The sequence below is a fragment of the Helianthus annuus genome, chromosome 11, assembly GCF_002127325.2.
Source record: "Helianthus annuus cultivar XRQ/B chromosome 11, HanXRQr2.0-SUNRISE, whole genome shotgun sequence".
NCBI classification, from domain to species: Eukaryota; Viridiplantae; Streptophyta; class Magnoliopsida; order Asterales; family Asteraceae; genus Helianthus; species Helianthus annuus.
Window position 1 is genome coordinate 58979490 of NC_035443.2, and position 16316 is coordinate 58995805.

Below are 16316 nucleotides of genomic sequence, written 5' to 3' on the forward strand. Positions count from 1 at the left end.
ATCCTTTGTATAAAACTAGAAAAAAAAATACAAATTTTACACTACGTAGACGGAGTTGAGAGGTATTTACACTACGAATACGGAGTTGAGCCGTAGTCTGTGCTACCTCTACTAACACATTACCTCCGCCACTGACCTGAACAGTGACTGACCCGAAAGTTCTAATGTTTGGTTATGAAAGATCTTAAGACCGAAAAAACGAGACCCCATTAGAAAAAACGAGACCCCATTAGAAAAAGTCATAGGTCCACCACTGTATATAAGAGTTTTTTTTTTCTTGGACCTTTTTTATGTTGATGACAACCCACTGTGTTCGCAGATTGACCCATTTGAAATGTGTTTTATTGATTGAATTTATTGTTTAATTGTGTTTTAGTTATGTATATAATTATTTATTATATACAATTATAATTTGTATTTTTTAACTAAAAGTCATAATTTTATTTGCAAACTCTTGGACTCAGTGGAGAATTATTAGTCGACAGTAAGACTCCATTTAAGGGGGGGGGGGGGGGGAGTGCATACACTCCCGGTAATGACTTGAATAAAAGTCATAATTATAATAGGTTTAGTGTTATTGGATGGTATGATATGATTCAAAGTCGAAGATATTTCGTTAGGTGATAACTGTTTTTTCAATTGGTCAATAACGAATGTGAGGCTATTAGTTACGAAACTCCAAAAAGCAGAAGTATTAGATTATTAGGTTTGTCTATTGATATTTCGAACTACAAAAATGTAATTTCAACATTTATTTATCTTTCCATTTTATTTGTATCAATAGTACGTTGGTTGTTTGTGACAACCCTCACTAAACCAGGTATCCGTACGATTTAATTAATAATTAATTGCTGCTTAATTACTATGCTTACTTGAAATTACTGATGAACTGCTACTTGATTTCTGATACTTGTATATCCCTGCATCAACATACCGTCACTACATTATTTACATACTGAACTCTAGTGACAAACATGATGCACAAAAGCACAGTAGCACTATGAACGGATAAACTATTGAACATGCTGATAAAGTCAGCATCAGGCAGACACTGCCTCTAAGGCCTGTATGAGCCAGAAAGGATTACTACACTAATGGTGAGTGTAGGGATACAAGGGTTGTAGAACTGCGTCTCTAGGAATAAGTTACAGTGATCGGATGTGCCTAAAACATACACTAAGCACAAAATTCAGCACATTAACCAAAAATTCAGCATTTGGTTAACTAATAAAGTGCCAAAACATGAGAAAAATATTACTAGACACTTTCCAAAGTGTCGGGAATAAGTTGTGTCACTAAAAATGGTATTAACGACACTTAAGAGCTTTGTTAAGCGCTTTAACGGATTACTATCCAACCGAACAACCGGACTATACCCGGAACATGAAAATATTGTTAATAACATTGTTTATCTTTTTCTGAGCCAGTTAGGGTCCCCGAATACCCTAACACCCGCTATAATGCATAACATACTAGTAAATGGTTACACCTCCTAATTAAACTAACTAGTTACTAACATCTAACTAACTAGTTAATATCTAACCATAAAAAAAAAAAAAAAAAAAAAAAAAAAAAAAACCAACGATTGGTTTCCCAAGAGGAGACACACTTACAAATTTTTAGTATTATATTTCTTGTTGTCTAATATCTTTGGTTACTTTTAATATATGATGGACAATGGAAAATTGGTTTATAAATATAAAGAAGAGTCCATCATCTTCACTCACAAATCACCACACAAAGTTTCTCATCTCTCCTTCCCTCTCTTGTGTTCGGCCGTAAGTTCCCACACAACCACACCCATTTTCCATTTTGATCAAGGCATTTTATTAACATACAAGTGTGAAGGATCTCGGATAAGGAGGCTCGGTGCTTACGGAATCGCAAGGACCTCACCACAACGCTTTTAACCACTCGTTTTTCGACTAGTTTCTTCCCTAGCCTCGAGCTAGTGGTAAGTTGCTTAAAACACCTTCTCGAACTAATTTAAAGTGGTTAAAAGGATTTGTAATGGTTGAAACTTGTAGATTTACAAGTTGATGTTTTAAAGTCTACTAAAAACACAAATAAAGATGGTTAAAAGCTTATAAGTTGTGTAAATGTTGTAGTAATTAAATTGTGTGGTTATTGGGACCCGATCTATGTTGTGGTAGCTCGGATCATCATTTAACCCGGGTTAGTCATGATCATGGATCATGACATAAGGTTGTTTTGAATGAAACAAGGGTTAAAGGGTGAAACTCTACCACACGGGAATCATGAACTTGTGTAAAAGTGTTTTACTTGTAAAATAGTGTTTAAAACTAGCAGATCTACGGATCTACGAGTGGTATTTTCAAAGGACCGAGTGTCAAGAAAATCATGTTTTTCTAAAAACGGATCTTACACTAACTAGAATGATTTTTAGAACACACAAGTGTGTAAACACTTGTGTAACGCAAAGTTTCGACAAAATAACAATTTTCGTAAAAGATGACGAGAAGTTGTGAAGACGGAATTTCTTTAAAAGTAAGGTTTTTACGAAATCGGTTTGCTTTATATAAAGATCCGCTAAAAGTAATGAGGTTACTACATAGTTTTGGAAAAACTACAAGTTCATGAAACTTTTGCGAATTATATGTTTCTTAACTAGTTTGTTGATATATGGAATATTGTTTTGATTAAATAAGAAAATTGTTGGATTAATTTGTAAAAGAAAATGATACGCTTGAAAGCGTGGCCACCTCCAGTTACAGAGGAAACTCTGGCGAATTTTTTACAAAAACCTAACACTTAGAATTATTTTCACTATAAGTGTTAGAAATACTGTTTGACATGTTTTCAAAATATAAGTTTCGCCACGAATTTATTTACAAAATTATCGGAGGTGGGATTTCACAAAATAAAGCTTAGTAAAAATATATTTAATATATATATTTTACATAAACCACTTGATGCGTGTTTATACTTATTTTGTGAAGTGTATAAATATTATTTTTAGAGTAAAAATAATATTTTCGAACGTTAACGGATCCAAAATAATACGAACGCTTTCACGATAAATATATAAGTTACACCGGTAATCACTATTACCACTCGATCATTAAAACGTAACTTACGCAATTTACGGAAATATTTATGAACGCGTATATTTGACGAAGTATTATTTTGAGAAAATTTTGTAAAGTAAAAATATAATATTTTTGAGAAAAATATTTATATTTTGGGAATTAGAAATAAATATATGTTAAGTGAGACTTAATAATATATTGCGAACACACATGTATTAAATCCCCCATCCTTGGGAAGGAAAATAATTACCAAGTATATACGGAATGTAAACACGAAATAGTTGTCTAACTGTTTCCTAAAACTAGAACCATAAAGCTAAGGCACGGCCGTCTGTCTAATAGAGTTAGAACTTGTAGGTCGTTGCACAGCTGCTTGCTTTCAGAGATATACTTGGTAGAGACGCACCGACTGTGAGTTCATGTCCCCCTTTTCTCTTAACTGTTTTCAGTTTTCTAAACTGCGGGGGTGAAATACATGTTACTATGATTACGAGTACTTTTTACATGGTATGGATAGCGTAAGGAGGGTTATTACCTAGATCATGTGAATGGGTAGGCTATTATCGTAAGACCATTAATCCTTGTATAAGGACCGAGAGGCATGAGTGATAGATCTATCGTGTGTTGCGAGCCCCACGCATGAGCCAGCGTGTGGCTGCATGTGGTGACTATGTCGTTCGCCCGGAAGGACCGGTATGAAATTCGCGTTACAGGTTTGAGTGCTTCCTAGGCCATTTCACTTATTAATGTATTAGCTACACATTAATTGATCTCTTTTTCCTTATTGCTACATACCAGGAATTTTCATACATACAGACTTTATACAAAGGTTTTACTTACTCACTACACATGAACTCGCTCAACAATTTTTGTTGATTTTTCCAACTTACATGTATTTCAGGGAATTAAAGGATCTGGCACGGTATGGCACGTTTTCCCGCTGCACTAGTACGAGGTCATCCGGGTTTAGGGAATGTGACTCTTTCCTGGACAAGTCACAGTCCTTAAACTGTGTTTATGTTTATGTTTGCTGAGCAATGTTTATGTCGTTAGGGTGTGTTTCCGTTGATACAATGTTATTGTATTTGGTTTTAAAACTTAAATGAATGGATGATCTTGCATGTTTTTATTTCATATAGCTTTGTTATGGTTAAGCTATGGTATTAAGAAGTCACACCAAATTAACCACGCTTCCGCAAAGCCAGGGTGTGACAGCTTGGTATCAGAGCTCTGATCATAGCGAACTAGGATTCCTTCTCGGGTCTAGACTATGATTACTAGGGCTCTCACGAAAACATTTTTACTGCATACCACCTAAGTCCAGATCCAAAACGTTTTTACAAACAAATGTTGAGCACATTTTATTTATTTATTTTTAGGCTCAGTCTTGGAGGCTGAGGCTCGGTCTTGGAGGCCGAGGCTCGATCTAAGAGATCGAGGTAGATAGCTAGTGAGACTAGGAAGAGTAGGCTCAGTCTTGGAGGCTGAGGCTCGGTCTTGGAGGCCGAGGCTCGATCTAAGAGATCGAGGTAGATGGCTAGTGAGACTAGGGAGAATAGGCTCAGTCTTGGAGGCTGAGGCTCGGTCTTGGAGGTCGAGGCTCGATCTAAGAGGTCGAGGTGGATGATAGAGCAGTCTTAGAGACTGGGAGGAATTTGGCTAGTGGGACTAGGAATGTCAGTCTAGGAGACTAGGAGGCTAGTGGGACTAGGAGAATTATTTGATTGCTTATTGTTAACTTACATGTTTATATGAATATATGATTGATTATTATACGTATATGTGTTTTTGTTACAAACGTCATGCTAGATGGACACTACGAATCCCATGGCCATAGTATCAGACGATATAGTTTTATCGAAGCACGAGGTGTACATTTCCGATACTACCGGCACAGACAATGACGACTTCCAGCCTTTTTGCGCTGCCAGAAGTCGTAGCAGAGCCTACTGATGGCCATCTTGTTGAGAATTTGCCACTCGCGGTGATCCCTGCTCCTGTGCCCCTTGCCGCTTATCCTGTTGTTAATATGCCCCCCCCCCGCCCGACGTGGCCTCTGACGACAATAACGATCTACTAGAGGAGGACCCATTCAAGGGCGAGGCCCTATTGCTGCTGGTATTAGCCTACTGCTTGCGGACGCTCCTGCAGGGGAAACTCATGCCCATTCCCCTGTCCCAGACTCTTTTGAGTTCCTGACATCCGCATTTTCACATATACAGGGAGTGCAGCACCACTCACACAACGCCGACCCTGATACGGCATCATCGGCTGCACCGGTTCCCGCACACAGCTTTGAGTTTGATCGCAGTATTGAGGGTGATCCTGTTCTCCCATCTGGTTTTGATCCAGACCATGACCTTGAGTTCATACACTTAGACCAGCCCTTGGAGGATCCTGTAACCCCCTGTGATGGTTGATCCAGCTGATTTTGAGATGGAGTTTGTTGATCCGGAGCCAGCCGTGGCCCCTGAGCCAGGCGTTGCTCCTAACACCGCATTGGAGCATGACCCTGTTCATGCCGATGCACCTGCTGTTGCTCCTTGATTGATCATCTGCTTGGACGAGAGAAAAATTGGGGTAACTGTGCAAGACAATTTATTATTACGGGGGCCTACGTAATAACGACTTGTAGTGCACAGAAATCCTGGTGGACTCTGCGGGTCAAGCTAATGAAAACCAATGTGGCAGGAAATAACTCGAACACGAATGACCAAGGCGATGAAGCCTCGAGTTCATTCTATTTCAAGCAACAAGCCAAATTGGCAAGCCTATGTGAAGGCTCAGAAATTTATTTCCCCACCCATACATTGAGTATATTTACGTGTAAAATTAGGTGAGTACATGATGGCTTATGGTGCTATGTATCTCATAGACAATTGGAAAGTTGTCTAACCCACTTCATGCCATTTCGGCAGTAGAGAATGCCACCCAGGCGTGACACAAACACCAGTATGTTGCCAAGGATAGAAGCCGAGCTGCGAAAACGCAACCCATAGGCAATTGCATGACTTGAAGCACTCCGCTCTAAGCACAACGATGGCACTACTGGAAATACCCCCCCCCCACTGACCGCACCGCTTGCTACATTCTTCTCTACAACGTTCGATAAGCCGATTTGATGGTCCCTATAAACGCACTATGCTAGCTATAAACCCTTACCATTCCTCGCATTATGAAAAACACACATAGGATAAGTTGCTCCTATAACATCAACTGCAGTTGAGGATATGAGTCGCGGAACGTTGAAGCTTGAGCTGACACCACGAAGGGCAACTTCAAATACAAAACATTACATAACCAAAGACATGAGTTAAGTGTCTACATCACAAGACAACATATTGTCTGAAGACTTTAAGTAAAACACCACGTCTTCCACCAGCATGCTTTGATCCGCCGCATACATCAAGACTCCTTTGTGCTCTTGACCTTTGTTCTTTCACCATTCCCGGGATTCTGATGTTCATGTCTAAACTAACAAGCGATAGAGCAAATGACTCACGCACGTTAACAGTATACTTTTCTTTCCTCCCCCGCCTCGGTCACCAGCATAGTTGCTTTCTGGATTAAGCGAATTGCATTACTCTTGGGAAAAGATGCTAATGATAAGCGGGGATTTCGGAGACTTTTGAGGATCACTTCTGACCACGTAATTGTGATGCACCGATATACTTGTTGGACAAGGGTAGGGTGACCCTATGTCCCTTCTGATGTGATGCATTTTGGTAAGACACAGTGATTGTGGCAGGAGGATAATGAAAGCCCGATCATATTTAAACATGCGACAATACTTATGACTAATGACTGACGAAAAATATCGTCGCTATGCTCCCAATAAGCATGTTGATGATTTACATATCTGTGCTATAACTATAATACCACATGTTTACTTGCTACAAGCTGTGCTATAACCGTGATGATATGTGATTAATTGTTAAACAACTGCGTATTTACGTAAATGTAATATACCTCTGAGGTCTTATTCGTTAAATAGAGACTTATGTGCTCGTGTCCTTACTAAGACCCGACCTAACCGACTTCCTTCTAGGAAGATGTCGACTCGAGGGAACACCGATACCAACAACCCTTTGCCGACGACAGAGGCGGAATTTCAAGAACGCCTCTTACAGTTCATCGCACAGTACGAGGCCTTTCGCCCCGGAAACAAACCACCCAACGGCTGCACCTATAAGCAGTTCTTAGGCTGCCAGCCCCTACATTTTGACGGCACTGGGGGTGCCGTAGCCTTCGTGCGCTGGGTTGAGAAGACGGACACTGTTTTGCGTGCGAGCAAATGCGCCCCAGAGGATCAGGTCACGTACATTTCCGGGCTGTTCCAAGATGGGGCTCTGTCATGGTGGAAACTACAAGTTCAGACAATGGGCGAGGCTGTTGCGTATGCTTTATCATGGGACGAGCTAAAAGAGCTAATGTATAAAAAGTACTGTTCGAGAACAGAAAGCTAGAAGGTGGAGACTGAGTTCTGGAACTTGAAGATGGAAGGTCCAAAAATAGCTGAGTATGTGGAGAAGTTCCAAGTTCTGTCGCGTATTGTTCCTTACATGGTAGATCCGGAGTTTAAGAGGATTGAGCGTTTCATTTGGGGATTGGCACCCCAAATCATGAGCATGGTGATGACATCAAAGCCTGCAACGATCACTGAGGCCATCAATCTAAGTGTAGCCTTGACTGAAGAGGCAATCAGGATGAACAAATTTTCAACCTCTGAGGAGAAGAAGGAGACTCATGTAGAGTCATCTGGGGACAACAAGAGAAAGTTGGCGAATTTCAAACAGGGTACCCAGTCGAGTAGAAACAACAAGGCCAAAAAGAGAAAAGAGTACATGGGTAAGCTACCTAAATGCGACAGGTGCCGACGTCATCATACCGGGCAATGTAAAAATGGGAAGTGTGACAACTGTGGCAAGGTGGGACACAACAGGGAAACGTGTTGGCGTGAGACGAAGCGTGGAAAGAAAGGAAAAGGAAAAGATAAGGGATGTTACAACTGCAGGGATATGAGGCACTATAGGAAAGATTGCCCAAAGGAGATTAGACAAAATTATGGGAAAGATGCCTAACACCGGGCTAAGGAAGCACGCCAGGAATCCAAGCATGGATATCGGTACGTCCCATATTACTCAACGCTATGCATCCGTTTTATTTGATACTGGTGATTATAGCTTCGTATCATTAGAGTTTAAGAATATGCTTGGGTTAGCCGCTAGTAAGTTAGATATTTCGTACTCAATTGAATTGGCTAATGGAAAGATAGTAGAAGCCAACGAAGTTATCAGAGGTTGTGTGATCGAATTGGGAGAGCGTGAGTTTGTTTTGAATCTACTACCCGTCCAGTTGGGAAGCTTCGACGTGGTAGTAGGGATGGATTGGTTATCGAGCAACGAGGCTGAGATTGTTTGCCACGAAAAGGTCGTTCGTATCCCAACCGATGATGGTGAGACCATTGTGGTTGATGGAGAGAAGCGTGAGACGCCTTTGAGAATTATCAGCTGCTTGAAAGCGCGTAAGTGTTTGCAGAAGGGATGTGCTGCCTTCCTGGCACATATTGTGGATAAGAAGGCTGCTGAGCCGAGGATCAAAGACATCTCTGTCGTGAGGGAATACCCAGAAGTCTTCCCAGAAGACTTTCCTGGACTGCCGCCTCTGAGGCAAGTAGAGTTTCGCCTCGATTTAGTTCCAGGCGCTGCGCCTGTGGCTAAGACACCCTATAGACTTGCTCCGTCTGAGATGCAAGAACTGTCGACACAACTTCAAGAGTTGTTAGACAAGGGATTTATCCGACCAAGCTTCTCGCCTTGGGAACTCCAGTTTTGTTTGGCAAGAAGTAGGACGGTAGTCTTCGAATGTGTATCGACTACCGGGAGTTGAATAAGCTGACGATCAAGAATAGATACCCTCTGCCAAGGATTGATGATCTGTTTGACCAACTACAAGGTTCGAGCTTTTATTCGAAGATCGATCTTCGATCTGGATACCACCAGTTAAGGATACAAGAGGAGAGTATCCCAAAGACAGCCTTCAGAACTCGTTATGGGCACTACGAGTTCCTAGTTATGCCGTTTGGGTTGACAGACACACCTGCAGTGTTCATGGATTTGATGAATAGATCTTCGATCTGCATTGAGCATGAACAGCATTTAAGAGCCATTCTGGAGTTGCTGAAGAAGGAACAGTTGTATGCCAAGTTCCCTAAGTGCGAGTTTTGGCTACGCGAAGTGCAATTCCTTGGACACGTGGTAAATGGAAATGGAATCCACGTGGATCCAACCAAGATCGAAGCGATCAAGAATTGGGAAACGCCAAAGACGCCAACCGAGATTCGACAATTCTTGGGTTTGGCTGGCTATTATCGAAGATTTATTGAGGATTTCTCAAAGATCGCTCAACCATTGACGCTCCTCACTCAGAAGGATAAGAAGTTTGATTGGGGAATCAAACAGGAAGAAGCGTTCCAGATATTGAAGGAAAAGCTCTGCAACGCGCCGATCTTATCCCTACCGGAAGGTACGGATGATTTTGTGGTATACTGTGACGCTTCGCGCCAAGGATTGGGTTGTGTGTTGATGCAACGCCAAAAGGTTATAGCTTACGCATCGTGTCAATTGAAAGTGCACGAAAAGAACTATACCACGCATGATTTGGAACTAGGCGCAGTGGTTTTTGCATTAAAGATCTGGAGACACTACCTTTATGGTACAAAGTGTAAGATATTTACAGATCACAAGAGCCTGCAGCACATATTCAACCAGAAGGAGTTGAATATGAGGCAGAGACGTTGGGTCGAGTTGTTGAATGACTACGACTGCGAAATAAAGTATCATCCAAGGAAGGCGAATGTGGTCGCCGATGCCCTAAGTCGAAAAGAGAGGATCAAGCCCATAAGGGTTAGGGCTTTGGAGATGATTAGCCAGACCGATCTTTCCTTGCGCATTCGTACCGCGCAGAAAGAAGCTCTCAAGGAAGAGAAACTTGAAGAAGAATATCTCCGTGGGATGGAGAAGTTATTTGTACCGAACGAGGAAGGAACGTTATGTTTTGAGAAAAGGATTTGGGTTCCTCTGTTTGGTGACTTAAGGAAGGTTATTTTTGATGAAGCTCACAAATCGCGGTACTCTATCCACCCAGGAGCGGATAAGATGTACCAAGATCTTAAGGATTATTATTGGTGGCCTAGGATGAAAGGCGATGTGGCTGTTTATGTGAGCAAGTGTTTAACATGCGCTAAGGTTAAAGCGGAATACCAGAAGCCTTCAGGACTTCTGCAACAACCGGAAATTCTCAAGTGGAAGTGGGAACAAATCTCAATGGATTTTATTACAAAGTTGCCAAGAACGCCAAGAGGCCATGACACTATTTGGGTGATAGTGGATCGATTAACGAAGTCAGCGCACTTCTTACCTATCCGAGAAAAGGATAACACGAGCAAGATGGCCGAAATTTACACGAGAGAAATTGTTACACGCCATGGAGTACCTCTCTCAATCATCTCTGATAGAGACGGAAGGTTCGTATCAAGGATATGGCAATCCTTCCAAGAAGCTTTTGGCTCGAAGTTGAATATGAGCACCGCGTTTCACCCACAGACCGACGGTCAAAGCGAGCGGACGATACAGACTATGGAAGACATGCTGAGAGCATGTGTTATGGATTTGGGCGGTAGCTGGGATAAGCATTTGCCTTTGGTCGAATTTTCATACAACAACAGCTACCACACCAGTATTGGTGCCGCGCCATTTGAAGCTTTATATGGGCGCAAGTGCAGATCACCGCTTTGTTGGTCTGACGCAGGTGATAGACAGTTGGTTGGTCCTGATGTGGTCCAGGAAACCACTGATAAGATTGCACAGATCCGAGATCGCATCAGTGCGGCTCGTGACCGTCAGAAAGCCTATGCGGATCGAAAAAGGAAGCCTCTGGAATTTGAGGTAGGAGATATGGTTTTGTTGAAGGTATCACCCTGGAAGGGTGTGGCACGCTTTGGGAAGCGTGGAAAGTTGAATCCGCGGTATATTGGCCCGTTTAGAATTCTGGAAAGAATTGGGTCCGTAGCATACAAGTTGGATCTACCTGCCGAACTGAATGGAGTTCACGATACGTTCCATGTATCAAATTTGAGAAAGAGTCCAACTCAAGATACCGTTGTCATTCCTACCGACGAAATTCATGTTGACGACACGCTCCACTTCGTTGAAGAACCTGTTGAGGTTACGGATTGGAAAGTGAACAAGACCCGCCGGAGCAGTGTCAAGCTCGTCAACGTTCGTTGGAATGCCAGACATGGTCCTGACTACACCTGGGAACGCGAGGACCGGATGAAAGAGAAATACCCTCACTTATTTCCCAAGAACCCTGCGACTAGAAGCAGAACTTAAAATTTCGGGACGAAATTTTTCTAACAGGGGGAGAATGTGACAACCCTCACTAAACCAGGTATCCGTACGATTTAATTAATAATTAGTTGCTGCTTAATTACTGTGCTTACTTGAAATTACTGATGAAATGCTACTTGATTTCTGATACTTGTATATCCCTGCATCATACATTACATACCGTCACTACATTATTTACATACTGAACTCTAGTGACAAACATGATGCACAAAAGCACAGTAGCACTATGAACGGATAACCTATTAAACATGCTGATAAAGCCAGCATCAGGCAGACACTGCCTCTAAGGCCTGTATGAGCCAGAAAGGATTACTACACTAATGGTGAGTGTAGGGATACAAGGGTTGTAGAACTGCGTCTCTAGGAATAAGTTACAGTGATCGGATGTGCCTAAAACATACACTAAGCACAAAATTCAGCACATTAACCAAAAATTCAGCATTTGGTTAACTAATAAAGTGCCAAAACATGAGAAAAATATTACTAGACACTTTCCAAAGTGTCGGGAATAAGTTGTGTCACTAAAAATGGTATTAACGACACTTAAGAGCTTTGTTAAGCGGTTTAACGGATTACTATCCAACCGAACAACCGGACTATACCCGGAACATGAAAATATTGTTAATAACATTGTTTATCTTTTTCTGAGCCAGTTAGGGTCCCCGAATACCCTAACACCCGCTATAATGCATAACATACTGGTAAATGGTTACAACTCCCAATTAAACTAACTAGTTACTAACATCTAACTAACTAGTTAATATCTAACCATAAAAAAAAAAACCAACGATTGGTTTCCCAAGAGGAGACACACTTACAAATTTTTAGTATTATATTTCTTGTTGTCTAATATCTTTGGTTACTTTTAATATATGATGGACAATGGAAAATTGGCTTATAAATATAAAGAAGAGTCCATCATCTTCACTCACAAATCACCACACAAAGTTTCTCATCTCTCCTTCCCTCTCTTGTGTTCGGCCGTAAGTTCCCACACAACCACACCCATTTTCCATTTTGATCAAGGCATTTTATTAACATACAAGTGTGAAGGATCTTGGATAAGGAGGCTCGGTGCTTACGGAATCGCAAGGACCTCACCACAACGCTTTTAACCACTCGTTTTTCGACTAGTTTCTTCCCTAGCCTCGAGCTAGTGGTAAGTTGCTTAAAACACCTTCTCGAACTAATTTAAAGTGGTTAAAAGGATTTGTAATGGTTGAAACTTGTAGATTTACAAGTTGATGTTTTAAAGTCTACTAAAAACACAAATAAAGATGGTTAAAAGCTTATAAGTTGTGTAAATGTTGTAGTAATTAAATTGTGTGGTTATTGGGACCCGATCTATGTTGTGGTAGCTCGGATCATTATTTAACCCGGGTTAGTCATGATCATGGATCATGACATAAGGTTGTTTTGAATGAAACAAGGGTTAAAGGGTGAAACTCTACCACACGCGAATCATTAACTTGTGTAAAAGTGTTTTACTTGTAAAATAGTTTTTAAAACTAGCAGATCTACGGATCTACGAGTGGTATTTTCAAAGGACCAAGTGTCAAGAAAATCATGTTTTTCTAAAAACGGATCTTACACTAACTAGAATGATTTTTAGAACACACAAGTGTGTAAACACTTGTGTAACGCAAAGTTTCAACAAAATAACAATTTTCGTAAAAGATGACGAGAAGTTGTGAAGACGGAATTTCTTTAAAAGTAAGGTTTTTACGAAATCGGTTTGCTTTATATAAAGATCCGCTAAAAGTAATGAGGTTACTACATAGTTTTGGAAAAACTACAAGTTCATGAAACTTTTGCGAATTATATGTTTCTTAACTAGTTTGTTGATATATGGAATATTGTTTTGATTAAATAAGAAAATTGTTGGATTGATTTGTAAAAGAAAATGATACGCTTGAAAGCGTGGCCACATCCAGTTACAGAGGAAACTCTGGCGAAATTTTTACAAAAACCTAACACTTAGAATTATTTTCACTATAAGTGTTAGAAATACTGTTTGAAATGTTTTCAAAATATAAGTTTCGCCACGAATTTATTTACAAAATTATCGGAGGTGGGATTTCACAAAATAAAGCTTAGTAAAAATATATTTAATATATATATTTTTCATAAACCACTTGATGCGTGTTTATACTTATTTTGTGAAGTGTATAAATATTATTTTTAGAGTAAAAATAATATTTTCGAACGTTAACGGATCCAAAATAATACGAACGCTTTCACGATAAATATATAAGTTACACCGGTAATCACTATTACCACTCGATCGTTAAAACTTAACTTACGCAATTTACGGAAATATTTATGAACGCGTATATTTGACGAAGTATTATTTTGGGAAAATTTTGTAAAGTAAAAATATAATATTTTTGAGAAAAATATTTATATTTTGGGAATTAGAAATAAATATATGTTAAGTGAGACTTAATAATATATTACGAACACACATGTATTAAATCCCCCATCCTTGGGAAGGAAAATAATTACCAAGTATATACGGAATGTAAACACGAAATAGTTGTCTAACTGTTTCCTAAAACTAGAACCATAAAGCTAAGGCACGGCCGTCCGTCTAATAGAGTTAGAACTTGTAGGTCGTTGCACAGCTGCTTGCTTTCAGAGATATACTTGGTAGAGACGCACCGACTGTGAGTTCATGTCCCCCTTTTCTCTTAACTGTTTTCAGTTTTCTAAACTGCGGGGGTGAAATACATGTTACTATGATTACGAGTACTTTTTACATGGTATGGATAGCGTAAGGAGGGTTATTACCTAGATCATGTGAATGGGTAGGCTATTATCGTAAGACCATTAATCCTTGTATAAGGACCGAGAGGCATGAGTGATAGATCTATCGGGTGTTGCGAGCCCCACGCATGAGCCAGCGTGTGGCTGCATGTGGTGACTATGTCGTTCCGCCGGAAGGACCGGTATGAAATTCGCGTTACAGGTTTGAGTGCTTCCTAGGCCATTTCACTTATTAATGTATTAGCTACACATTAATTGATCTCTTTTTCCTTATTGCTACATACCAGGAATTTTCATACATACAGACTTTATACAAAGGTTTTACTTACTCACTACACATGAACTCGCTCAACAATTTTTGTTGATTTTTCCAACTTACATGTATTTCAGGGAATTAAAGGATCTGGCACGGTATGGCACGTTTTCCCGCTGCACTAGTACGAGGTCATCCGGGTTTAGGGAATGTGACTCTTTCCTGGACAAGTCACAGTCCTTAAACTGTGTTTATGTTTATGTTTGCTGAGCAATGTTTATGTCGTTAGGGTGTGTTTCCGTTGATACAATGTTTTTGTATTTGGTTTTAAAACTTAAATGTATGGATGATCTTGCATGTTTTTATTTCATATAGCTTTGTTATGGTTAAGCTATGTTATTAAGAAGTCACACCAAATTAACCACGCTTCCGCAAAGCCAGGGTGTGACATTGTTATCCTGAGAGTTCCATAATAATTTTCTTCGAAAAATTTCGTTATGTTCATCATAAACCTATAATGTTTTTTGCAATACCTCGAAAATATATTATTTTGTCCAACCCGCGAAGTTCACGGGTATTAACACTAGTTTATTACAAAGTAGATATTCAAATGCAATTCATCTATCATTTATCACATTATATAAGAACATTCTTGTTTTAGGATACATAAGTTTTGGTTCACCTATCCTTAATTTCTTCTACGTTTTTTTTTCACCACTTTCGAACAAAATACGTAAGTTAGGTGCTGTTTGTTTTTTCAGAGGTAAAACGTTTGCAGTCTGCGGACCATATCTGCAGACATCTGTAGAAGAAGAGGTGGAACAAACCTTTGAAGTCTGCAAGAAGAAGACTATTTGTTTTTTAACTTCTACAAACTGCTGAAATAAATTGAAAGAAATAAAAACTTATTCATGCTAAAAAATCATCCACTATCTTATCAAACAACATACTTCTCATTCGTATTTGTGTCATGGAAAATTTTTTTGGGACTTTATGATAATTTGATTCTTATTCACCCATCATCATGAATAAACCAACTACAAATCCATCCACATTAAATCATCCAATTTTGAAATACTTGGCTTATGAAGCTCTGTAAAATATTGATGATCAAACAAGGTTTGTCAATGTATTACTTATTTATTGATTAATTTTATTTTAGTTTTTACTACATTTTTCAATTTGTTACTAATATATTTTCTTTCATAATACGTTGTTTATAATAGGTTTAGTGTTATTGGATGGTATGATATGATTCAAAGTCGAAGATATTTCGTTAGGTGATAACTGTTTTTTCAATTGGTCAATAAAGAATGCGAGGCTATTGGTTACGAAACTCCAAAAAGCAGAAGTATTAGATTATTAGGTTTGTCTATTGATATTTCGAACTACAAAAATGAAATTTCAACATTTATTTATCTTTTCATTTTATTTGTATCAATAATACGTTGGTTGTTAACCTGAGAGTTCCATAATAATTTTCTTCGAAAAAATTCGTTATGTTCATCATAAACCTATAATGTTTTTTTGTCAATACCTCGAAAATATATTATTTTGTCCAACCCGCGCGAAGTTCACGGGTATTAACACTAGTTTATTACAAAGTAGATATTCAAATGCAATTCATCTATCATTTATCACATTATATAAGAACATTCTTGTTTTAGGATACATAAGTTTTGGTTCACCTATCCTTAATTTCTTCTACGTTTTTTTTTCACCACTTTCGAACAAAATACGTAAGTTAGGTGCTGTTTGTTTTTTCAAAGGTAAAACGTTTGCAGTCTGCGGACCATATCTGCAGACATCTGTAGAAGAAGAGGTGGAACAAACCTT